At 36.2% G+C, this 10,935-nt stretch overlaps 1 non-coding gene across 1 annotated transcript; it reads left to right on the plus strand.

Moving 5' to 3' along the window:
• Window positions 1-1,720: 1,720 nt before the first annotated feature.
• LOC147950092 (small nucleolar RNA R71) lies at window positions 1,721-1,827 on the plus strand. The gene has a single exon (XR_015565137.1). It is a non-coding gene; the product is annotated as a small nucleolar RNA R71 (small nucleolar RNA).
• Window positions 1,828-10,935: the final 9,108 nt, after the last annotated feature.

The following is a 10,935-nucleotide window of genomic DNA, read 5'->3' on the forward strand; positions in this document are numbered from 1 at the left end:
ATTCGACCGTGTGCTGAGAGTGACTCGACCGAGTGGAAGGAGCACGAGAAAACCCAACTCGACCGGTTGGCCGAGCCGTCTGGCTGTTCTGTCTTTTAGAATTTTTAGGGCTTCCACTACTTTTTCTATTTAAAGGCCTTGTACCCTGCAGCCACCAGGAGTCCAGCTTTTTAGATAATCAAAAACCTAGTTTTTACCCTTTTGGGAATTATTCCTTTTGCACTTTTATTTTTAGATCTTGTACCTCCTTGAAGGAGAAAAACATAAGTTTCTTGGATTTTGTTGGTTCCATAACTTTCAAGATATTAAGAATTCGTGTTTGATTCCTTCTTCAATATTGTAGATCTTTCCTTTATCCTTCTATTGATGCAAGTTTCGGTATTTTCTGGGTTTATTACTTTGTTGTTCATCATGTGTTCTTGTGAGTAGTTGCTTAGGATCTTGAGGATGGGTTAGGCTGGGTTGTGTTTAAGGTTTGTTTGATTTGGTCAAGCTTGATTGTTGTAGATCTCTTCTAGGCTAGATGTTCTTAATGCTGGTCCTATAACCGAGAGGGTAGGATCTAATCTCAAGCATCTTACCATCACACTAATGTCTAAGGAGCATAGATAAGGCTAGATCTAGAGACTATCATTAAGCTTGCTAAGAGATTAGAAGTCTTGTTTGATTTTTGACATATTGCTTAATGCTTGCTTGTATAGATTCTTTACTTTGTGAGAACAAGTCTAGAAATATATGAGTTTGATTGTTTTTTGCCATGAGAGTAGATTAAACATGTTCTTAGAAATTATTGTCTAGAGATTAGCTCAAGTTGTTTGAGATTTGTTGGCCAAGTTAGATGACCTCAATCATTAGTCCAACCCATGAATCCCTCCTCAAGACCTTCCTTGTTTATTGATTTCCTAGCTTAAATCCTGTTGTTTGATCGTTGTTTGATTTGCTTTTGTATTGCTCTGTTTTTCTTGCATTGCTCTGTTTTCCGGATTTTTCTAGATCCACCCTGCACTCGATCTACACTCGATCGAGTGCTTGCTCGAGTTCATCCCCAGAATTCTTGTTTATGCTTTGTAGTTGTCCTGTCTTGTTTCATGTTTCATTTTAGTTGCATTTCTGCTGCATTCACTTAGTGTCATGTTCATTACTTGTCTTGCATTAGTTCATTACTTGCATTATCATAGTTCTATTTCTGTTCTTGGTTCATCATAGCTTTGATTAGTCTGTTCTCTTTACATTTAGCATCTATCTTAGTAGTTTTTACTTTCTGCATTTTACATTTCATCAATAGGATTGTTAGTGACAAACATCCTTTACATTTGGCTTGACTTAGACATTTATGCACATCCTGATTGCTTGCGAACTCTCAGATTGGATTGACACCTCTTGTACTACTACAACATAATTGGAATTGAAACACCTTGCTTTCACCATTGTTCATCACCATATCATTCATTCACATTCCATCACACACACACACAAGAAAGATACAACTTTCAAGGGCTTTCATGTCCCTCTTGTACTTGGTATCTTCCTCTCCTATAGATCGCACAGAGCGATCATATTCCTCATTGTAGTTGCCATCAGACTGAGCAAGTTCTCCACTAGGTCCCAACCTTCATCGACATCCGTGTTGAGGAAGTTACCATGGCTTGTGGTGTCCAGCAACATCCGTATCTTTGGGACCACTCCTCAGTAAAGTGTGCTCAGCAATGAAGCATTGCTGAAGCCATGATGTGGACATCGGGTAGTGTATCCCTTGAAACGTTCCCAAGCTTCACTCAACGTTTCATTTTTCTTCTGAACAAAGCCGGAAATGACATTTCTCAGCCTTGCGGTTCTGGAGTTGGAGAAGAATTTGGCCAGGAATGCCTTCTTGCACGCTTCCCAAGTGGTGATGGACTCCTTAGGGAGCGATTTCTCCCAGATGTGTGCTTTGTCTCCCAAAGACAATGGAAAAAGCCTGAGCTTGAATCCATCTTCGCTGATTCCATTGATCTTAGTGAGGCTACAAAGCCTATCAAATTCATCCAGATGATCCAATGGGTCCTCCATTGGCAATCCATGAAACTTATTACTCTGTATCATCTGGATAAGACTACTCTTGATCTCAAAATTGTTGTTCTGCACAGCTGGTGGTACAATGCCATTCCTTTGAGTGTGAGTAGTTGGAGCATCTCCTGCTCCTATATTGTTCCTTGCTTGAGGAGCTGGTGGACCGTTCTGATTATTCATCGTCTCCTCAATGATTGATGGTTTTGGTTGAACTTGTTGTTATCTGAGGAGCCTAGGTCTGTCGATGTTGTCGATGAAAGGACTCAGGTTCTGGCTACCTCTGGATCATGTTTGCATGCACAGGTAGTTGTCCGAGTGTGTACACGAGGATCAACTCGATCCAGGTGATCGAGTGACGGGTCGGGTGGGTGCTCGAGTTGTACCTGAGATTCAAAACAAACGATGCGAAAGCAAACAAGTCAGTATCCGAACCAAATATAAACAAAAGAACTTGATCTAATAGGTGCTGAAATCCTAAACGTAGCAAAATGAAATCAACCAAATGGCAACGACGCCAAATTGATAGTTGAGTTTTCACCCATGGTATCAATTCCCTATGAAGTTGTAGTACAAAGGGTTACAAATCCAAATGGTTGTTTATTTCTAGCAGGAAGGATATGATCAGGACAATACAAGTCAAGCAAAGCAGATAGCGTTTTTGTTCTAACAGTCCTAAAATAAATAAAAGAAAGGAATATAAACAAAGAAACCACACGACCAAAGCAGTCGATGCAAGCAGTCGAGTACAGGATCGAGTAAGCAAATGAGATATGAACAGCTCAAGGTATTACTCGATGCAGGTTATCAAGTACCTGATCGGGTAAGTGGTCGAGTAAGTAAAGAAAATGTTCTAGACCAGTACAGATGCCTTACATGCCTCAAGTAATTATTTCCTAGACAATGAATCTCTAAAACCTTGTCACCACACTCTCGCACTAGCAACAATCAACCTCGATCACTTACCACACTCTCGCACTAGCAATATTAACAAGCAGCCATTAAGAACGATTCATTATTGTCAGTAAACTCAAACTCATCTAATCCCTTACTCAGAGTCAAGTAAACCTCTAGCATTGGCTAATTCACGCATCTCATCTACACCTCTCGGTCGCTGAAATGCCCTAGATCTAATCTCAACCTCTCGGTCTGTTGACATCATTAAGAACACCAACCTTGAAGGAAATCTATCAATCATTTACAATCAAACTAAGGCATCCTAACCGATCAAGAACACAAAATCATCTATCCCATCCCTAGAAACTTTACTACACTACTCGGACATGATAACAAGGAACAAAATAACGAAAATGAATGAAACTTGCATGGTATTAAAAGATAGAGTAGAGTAGAAAGAGTACAAGATAGAAATCTAAGAAAACTATAAAAACTATGAAATAAAAATGCAAAACGAAAAGGAAAATGTTTGAGTCGCTCAGTTCTCTCACATAAGCTCTCGCTCTCTGGTTTGAGGGTCTGCGGCATGATCCCTTGCGACAATCCAATGCATTTGACTAATTGTAAGAGTTGGGATGAATTTGGAGTGTTCAGACAACACTTAAACCCGCTTTATCACGAAAAGGCTAAAAACGAGAAAACATTGATTCGAAGCAGTAAACAGATTTGTTACTGTTTCTAGGGTCAAAATGTGTAACAAACCAATGCATTTGACTAACTGTAAGAGTTTGGGATGAATTTGGAGTGTTTAGACAACACTAAAACCTGTTATACCCCAAAATCGGCATAAAACGAGAAAACAGGCTAAAACCGAGAGAAAACATTGATTCGAAGCAGTAAACAGCTATGTTACTCTTTCTAGGGTCAAAATATATAGCAATCCAATGCATTTGATTATTTATAAGAGTTTGGTTGAATTTGGAGTGTTTAGACACCACTTATACTGATTTTATCCCGGAACAGGCTAAAACCGAGAAAACATTGATTCAAAGCAGTAAACAGCTTTGTTACTGTTTTTAGTGTCAGAATGAGTGACAAACCAATGCATTTTACTAATTGTAAGAGTTTGGGTTGAATTTGGAGTGTTTAGACAACATTAAACCTGTTTTATCCCAAAACAGGCTTAAACCAAGAAAACAGGCTAAGATCGAGAGAAAACATTGATTCGAAGCAGTAAACAGTTATGATACTCTTTATAGGGTCAAAATATATAAAATCCAATGCATTGACTAATTTTAATAGTTCGGGTTGAATTTGGAGTGTTTAGACACCACTTATACCCATTTTGTCCCGAAACAGGGTAAAACCTAGAAAACATTGATTCGAAGCAGTAAACAGCTTTGTAACTGTTTATAGGGTCAGAATGTGTAACAAACCAATTCATTTGACGAATTGTAAGAGTTTGGGATGAATTTGAAGTGTTTAGACAACACTTAAACCTGTTATATCCCAAAATTGGCATAAACCGAGAAAACAGGCTAAAACCGAGAGAAAACATTGATTCGAAGCAGTAAACCGCTATGTTACTCTTTCTAGGGTCAAAATATATAGCAATCCCATGCACTTGACTATTTATAAGAGTTTAGGTTGAATTTGGAGTGTTTAGACACCAATTATACTCATTTTATCCCGAAACAGGCTAAAACCGAGAAAACATTGATTCGAAGCAGTAAACAGCTATGTTACTCTTTCTTGGGTCAAAATATGTAACAATCCAATGCATTTGACTAATTATAAGAGTTCTGGTTGAATTTGGTGTGTTTAGACACCACTTATATCCATTTTGTCTTGAAATAGGCTAAAACCGAGAAAACATTGATTCGAAGCAGTAAACAGCTTTGTTACTATTTTTAGGGTCAGAATGTGTGACAAACCAATGCATTTGACTAATTGTAAGAGTTCAGGATGAATTTGGAGTGTTTAGACAACTTTTAAACCCGTTATATCCCAAAATCGGCATAAACCAAGAAATTAGGCTAAATCCAAGAGAAAATATTGATTCGAAGCAGAAAACATTTATGTTACTCTTTCTAGGGTCAAAATCTATAACAATCTAATGCATTTTACTATTTTAAGAGTTTGAGTTGAATTTGGAATGTTTAGACACTACTTACACCCATTTTGTCCCGGAACATGCTAAAACCGAGAAAACATTAATTCGAAGCAGTAAACAGCTTTTATACTATTTCTAGGGTCAGAATGTGTGACAGTCCAATGCATTTGTATAATTGTAAGAGTTCGGGATGAATTTGGAGTGTTAGACACCACTTTTACCCATTTTTGTCCCGAAACAGGCTAAAACCGAGAAAACAAGCTAAAACCGAGAGAAACATTGATTTGAAGCAGTAAAAAGCTATGTTACTCTTTCTAGGGTCAAAATATGTAACAATACAATGCATTTGACTAATTATAACAGTTTGGGTTGAATTTGGAGTTTTTAGAGAACACTTAAACCTGTTTTATCCCAAAACAGGCTTAAACAAAGAAAACATGCTAAAAACGAGAGAAAACATTGATTCGAAGCAGTAAACATCTATGTTACTCTTTGTAGGGTGAAAAAATATAACAATCCAATGCATTTTACTATTTATAAGAGCTTGGGTTGAATTTGGAGTGTTTAGACACCAGTTATACCCATTATGTCCCGAAACAAGCTAAAACCGAGAAAACATTGATTAGAAGCAGTAAACAGCTTTCTTACTATTTCTAGGGTCAGAATGTGTGACAGTCCAATGCATTTTTCTGATTGTAGGAGTTCGGGATGAATTTGGAGTGTTTAGACACCACTTTTACCCATTTTGTCCCGAAACAGGATAAAACCGTGAAAAAATTGATTTGAAGTAGTAAACAGCTTTGTTACTGTTTCTATGGTCAGAATGTGTGACAATCAAATGCATTTGACTTTTTGTAAGAGTTCGGAATGAATTTTGAGTTTTTAGACACCACTCTTACCCATTTTAACCCGAAACAAGTTAAAACTGAGAAAACATTGATTCGAAGCAGTAAACAGCATTGTTACTGTTTCTAGGGTAATAATGTGTGACAATCCAATGCCTTTGACTAAGTGTAAGAGTTGGGATGAATTTGGAGTGTTTACAAAACACTTAAACCCGTTTTGTCCCGAAAAAGGATAAAACCGAGAAAACATTGATTCGAAGTAGTAAACAGGGTTGTTACTGTTTCTAGGGTCAGAATGTGTAACAAACCAATGCATTTGACTAATTGTGACAGTTTGGGATGAATTTGGAGTGTTTAGACAGCACTTAAACCTGTTATATCCCAAAATCGGCATAAACCGAGAAAAAACATTGATTCGAAGCAGTAAAAAGCTATGTTACTCTTTCTAGGGTCAAAATATATAACAATTCAATGCATTTGACTAATTATTAGAGTTTGGGTTGAATTTGGAGTGTTTAGACACCAATTATACTCATTTTGTCCCGAAACAGGCTAAAACCGAGAAAACATTGATTCGAAGCAGTAAAAAGCTATGTTACTCTTTCTTGGGTCAAAATATGTAACAATCCAATGCATTTGACTAATTATAAGAGTTCGGGTTGAATTTGGTGTGTTTAGACACCACTTATACCGATTTTATCTTGAAATAGGCTACTACCGAGAGAACATTGATTCGAAGCAGTAAACAGCTTTGTTACTATTTCTAGGGTCAGCATGTGTGACAAACCAATGCATTTGACTAATTGTAAGAGTTCGGGATGAATTTGGAATGTTTAGACAACTTTTAAACCCGTTATATCCCAAAATCGGCATAAACCAAGAAATTAGGCTAAATCCAAGAGAAAATATTGATTCGAAGCAGAAAACATTTATGTTACTCTTTGTAGGGTCAAAATATATAAAAATCCAGTGCATTTAACTATTTATAAGAGTTTGAGTTGAATTTGGAATGTTTAGACACTACTTACACCCATTTTGTCCCGAAACAGGCTAAAACCGAGAAAACATTGATTCGAAGCAGTAAACAGCTTTGTTACTATTTTTAGGATCAGAATGTGTGACAATCAAATGCATTTGACTTATTGTAAGAGTTCGGAATGAATTTGGAGTGCTTAGACAACACTCATACCCATTTTGTCCCGAAACATGCTAAAACCGAGAAAACATTGATTCGATGCAGTAAACAGCATTGTTACTGTTTCTAGGGTCATAATGTGTGACAATCCAATGCATTTGACTAAGTGTAAGAGTTGGGATGAATTTGGAGTGTTTAGACACAACTTTTACCCATTTTGTCTCGAAACAGGCTAAAACCGAGAAAATAATGTAAAACGGAGCGTAAACAGCTATGTTACTCTTAATAGGGTCAAAATATATAACAATCCAACGCATTTTACTATTTATAAGAGTTTGGGTTGAATTTGGAGTGTTTAAACGCCTGTTATACCCATTTCGTCCCGAAACAGGCTAAAACTGAGAAAACATTGATTCGAAGTAGTAAACAGCTTTGTTACTATTTTTAGGGTTAGAATGTGTGATAATCAAATGCATTTGACTTATTGCAAGAGTTCGGAATGAATTTGGAGTGCTTAGACAACACTAATGCCCATTTTGTCCCGAAACAGGATAAAACCGAGAAAACATTGATTCGAAGCAGTAAACAAGTTTGTTATTATTTCTAAGGTCAGAATGTGTAACAAACCAATGCATTTGACTAATTGTGAGAGTTTGGGATGAATTTGGAGTGTTTAGACAACAATTAAACTTGTTATATCCCAAAATCGGCATAAATCGAGAAAAAGCATTGATTCGAAGCAGTAAAAAGCTATGTTAATCTTTCTAGGGTCAAAATATATAACAATCCAATGCATTTGACTAATTATAAGAGTTTGGGTTGAATTTGGAGTGTTTAGACACTAATTATACTCATTTTGTCCCGAAACAGGCTAAAACCGAGAAAACATTGATTCGAAGCAGTAAACAGCTATTTTACTCTTTCTAGGGTCAAAATATGTAACAATCCAATGCATTTAACTAATTATAAGAGTTCGGGTTGAGTTTGGTGTGTTTAGACACCACTTATACCCATTTTGTCCCGAAACAAGCTAAAACCAAGAAAACATTGATTCGAAGCAGTAAACAGCTTTGTTACTATTTCTAGGGTCAGAATGTGTGACAGTCCAATGCATTTTTCTAATTTTAAGAGTTCAGGATGAATTTGGAGTGTTTAGACACCACTTTTACCCATTTTGTCCCGAAACAGGCTAAAACCGAGAAGACATTGATTCGAAGCAGTAAACAGCTTTGTTACTGTTTCTATGGTCAGAATGTGTGTCAATCAAATGCATTTGACTTATTGTAAGAGTTTTAGCCTGTTTTCTCGGTTTTAAACATTGATTCGAAGCAGTAGACATCTATGTTACTCTTTTTAGGGTCAAAATATTTAAAAGTTTGGGGTGAATTTAGATTGTTTAGACACCAATTATACCCATTAAACCTGTTTTATCCCAAAACATGTTTAAACCAAGAAAACAGGCTAAAACAGAGAGAAAACTTTGATTCGATTCAGTAAACAGCTGTGTTACACTTTCTAGGGTTAAAATATGTAACAATTCAATGCATTTTATCCCAAAATAGGTTAAAACCGAGAAAACATGCTAAAACCGAGAGAAACATTGATTTGAAGTAGTAAAAAGCTATGTTACTCTTTATAGGGCCAAAATATGTAACAATACAATGTATTTGACTAATTATAGCAGTTCGGGATGAATTTGGAGTGTTTAGACAACACTTAAACCCGGTATATTCCAAAATCGGCATAAACCGAGAAAACAGGCTAAAACCGAGAGAAGCATTGATTCGAAGCAGTAGACATCTATGTTACTCTTTTTAGGGTCAAAATATTTAAAAGTTTGGGGTGAATTTAGATTGTTTAGCCACCAGTTATACCCATTAAACCTGTTTTATCCCAAAACATGTTTAAACCAAGAAAACAGGCTAAAACCGAGAGAAAACATTGATTCGAAGCAGTAAACAGTTATGATACTCCTTATAGGGTCAAAAAATATAAAAATCCAAAGCGTTGACTAGTTTGAATAGTTTGGGTTGAATTTGGAGTGTTTAGACACCACTTATACCCATTTTATCCTGAAACAGGGTAAAACCTAGAAAACATTGATTCGAAGCAGTAAACAGTTTTGTTACTGTTTATAGGGTCAGAATGTGTAACAAACCAATGCATTTGACTAATTGTAAGAGTTTGGGATGAATTTGGAGTGTTTAGACAACACTAAAACCTGTTATATCCCAAAATCGGCATAAACCGAGAAAACAGGCTAAAACCGAAAGAAAACATTGATTCGAAGCAGTAAACAGCTATGTTACTCTTCCTAGGGTCAAAATATATAGCAATCCCATGCATTTGACTATTTATAAGAGTTCAGGTTGAATTTGGAGTGTTTAGACACCACTTATACCGATTTTATCCCGGAACAGGCTAAAACCGAGAAAACATTGATTTAAAGCAGAAACAGCTTTGTTACTGTTTCTAGTGTCAGAATGTGTGACAAACCAATGCATTTGACTAATTGTAATAGTTCGGGATGAATTTGGAGTGTTTAGACAACACTTAAACCCGGTATATTCCAAAATCGGCATAAACCGAGAAAACAGGCTAAAACCGAGAGAAACATTGATTCGAAGCAGTAGACATCTATGTTACTCTTTTTAGGGTAAAAATATTTAAAATTTTGGGGTGAATTTAGATTGTTTAGACACCAGTTATACCCATTAAACCTGTTTTATCCCAAAACATGTTTAAACCAAGAAAACAGGCTAAAACAGAGAGAAAACTTTGATTCGAATCAGTAAACAGCTGTGTTACACTTTCTAGGGTTAAAATATGTAACAATACAATGCATTTTATCCCAAAATAGGTTAAAACCGAGAAAACATGCTAAAACCGAGAGAAACATTGATTTGAAGCAGTAAAAAGCTATGTTACTCTTTATAGGGCCAAAATATGTAACAATTCAATGTATTTGACTAATTATAGCAGTTTGGATTGAATTTGGAGTGTTTAGACAACACTTAAACTTGTTTTACACTAAAACAGGCTTAAACCGAGAAAACAGGCTAAAACCAAGAGAAAACATTGATCTGAAGCAGTAAACAGTTATTATATTCTTTATAGGGTCAAAATATATAAAAAGCCAATGCATTTGACTAATTTTAATAGTTCGGGTTGAATTTGGAGTGTTTAGACACCACTTTTACCCATTTTGTTCTGAAAGAGGGTAAAACCTAGAAAACATTGATTCGAAGCAGTAAACAGCTTTGTTACTGTTTTTAGGGTCATAATGTGTGACACAATCCAATGCATTTGACTAATTGTAAGAGTTTGGAATAAATTTGGAGTGTTTAGACACCACTTATACCCATTCTGTCCCGAAATAGGCTAAAACCTAAAAATATTGATTCCAAGCACTAAACAGCTTTGTTACTGTTTCTAGGTTAAAAATGTGTGACAGTCCAATGCATTTGAATAATTGTAAGAGTTCGGGATGAATTTGGAGTGTCTAGACAACACTTAAACCCGTTTTATCTCGAAACAGGCTAAAACCGAGAAAACATTGAGTCAAAGCAGTAAACAGCTTTGTTACTTTTTTTAGGGTCAGAATGTGTGACAGTCCAATGCATTTTTCTAATTGTAAGAGTTTGGGATGAATTTGGAGTGTTTAGACACCACTTTTACCCATTTTGTCTCGAAACAGGCTAAAACCGAGAAAATTTGATTCGAAGTAGTAAACAGCTTTGTTACTGTTTTTAGGGTCAGAATGTGTGACAATCAAATCCGTTTGACTTATTGTAAGAGTTTGGAATGAATTTGGAGTGCTTAGACACCACTTATACCCATTTTGTCCCGAAACAGGCTAAACAACTTTGCTACTGTTTCTAGGGTCGGAATGTGTGACA

Source organism: Camelina sativa, chromosome 1 (genome assembly GCF_030686135.1).
Source record: "Camelina sativa cultivar CO46 ecotype springtype chromosome 1, ASM3068613v1".
Classification (NCBI taxonomy): domain Eukaryota; kingdom Viridiplantae; phylum Streptophyta; class Magnoliopsida; order Brassicales; family Brassicaceae; genus Camelina; species Camelina sativa.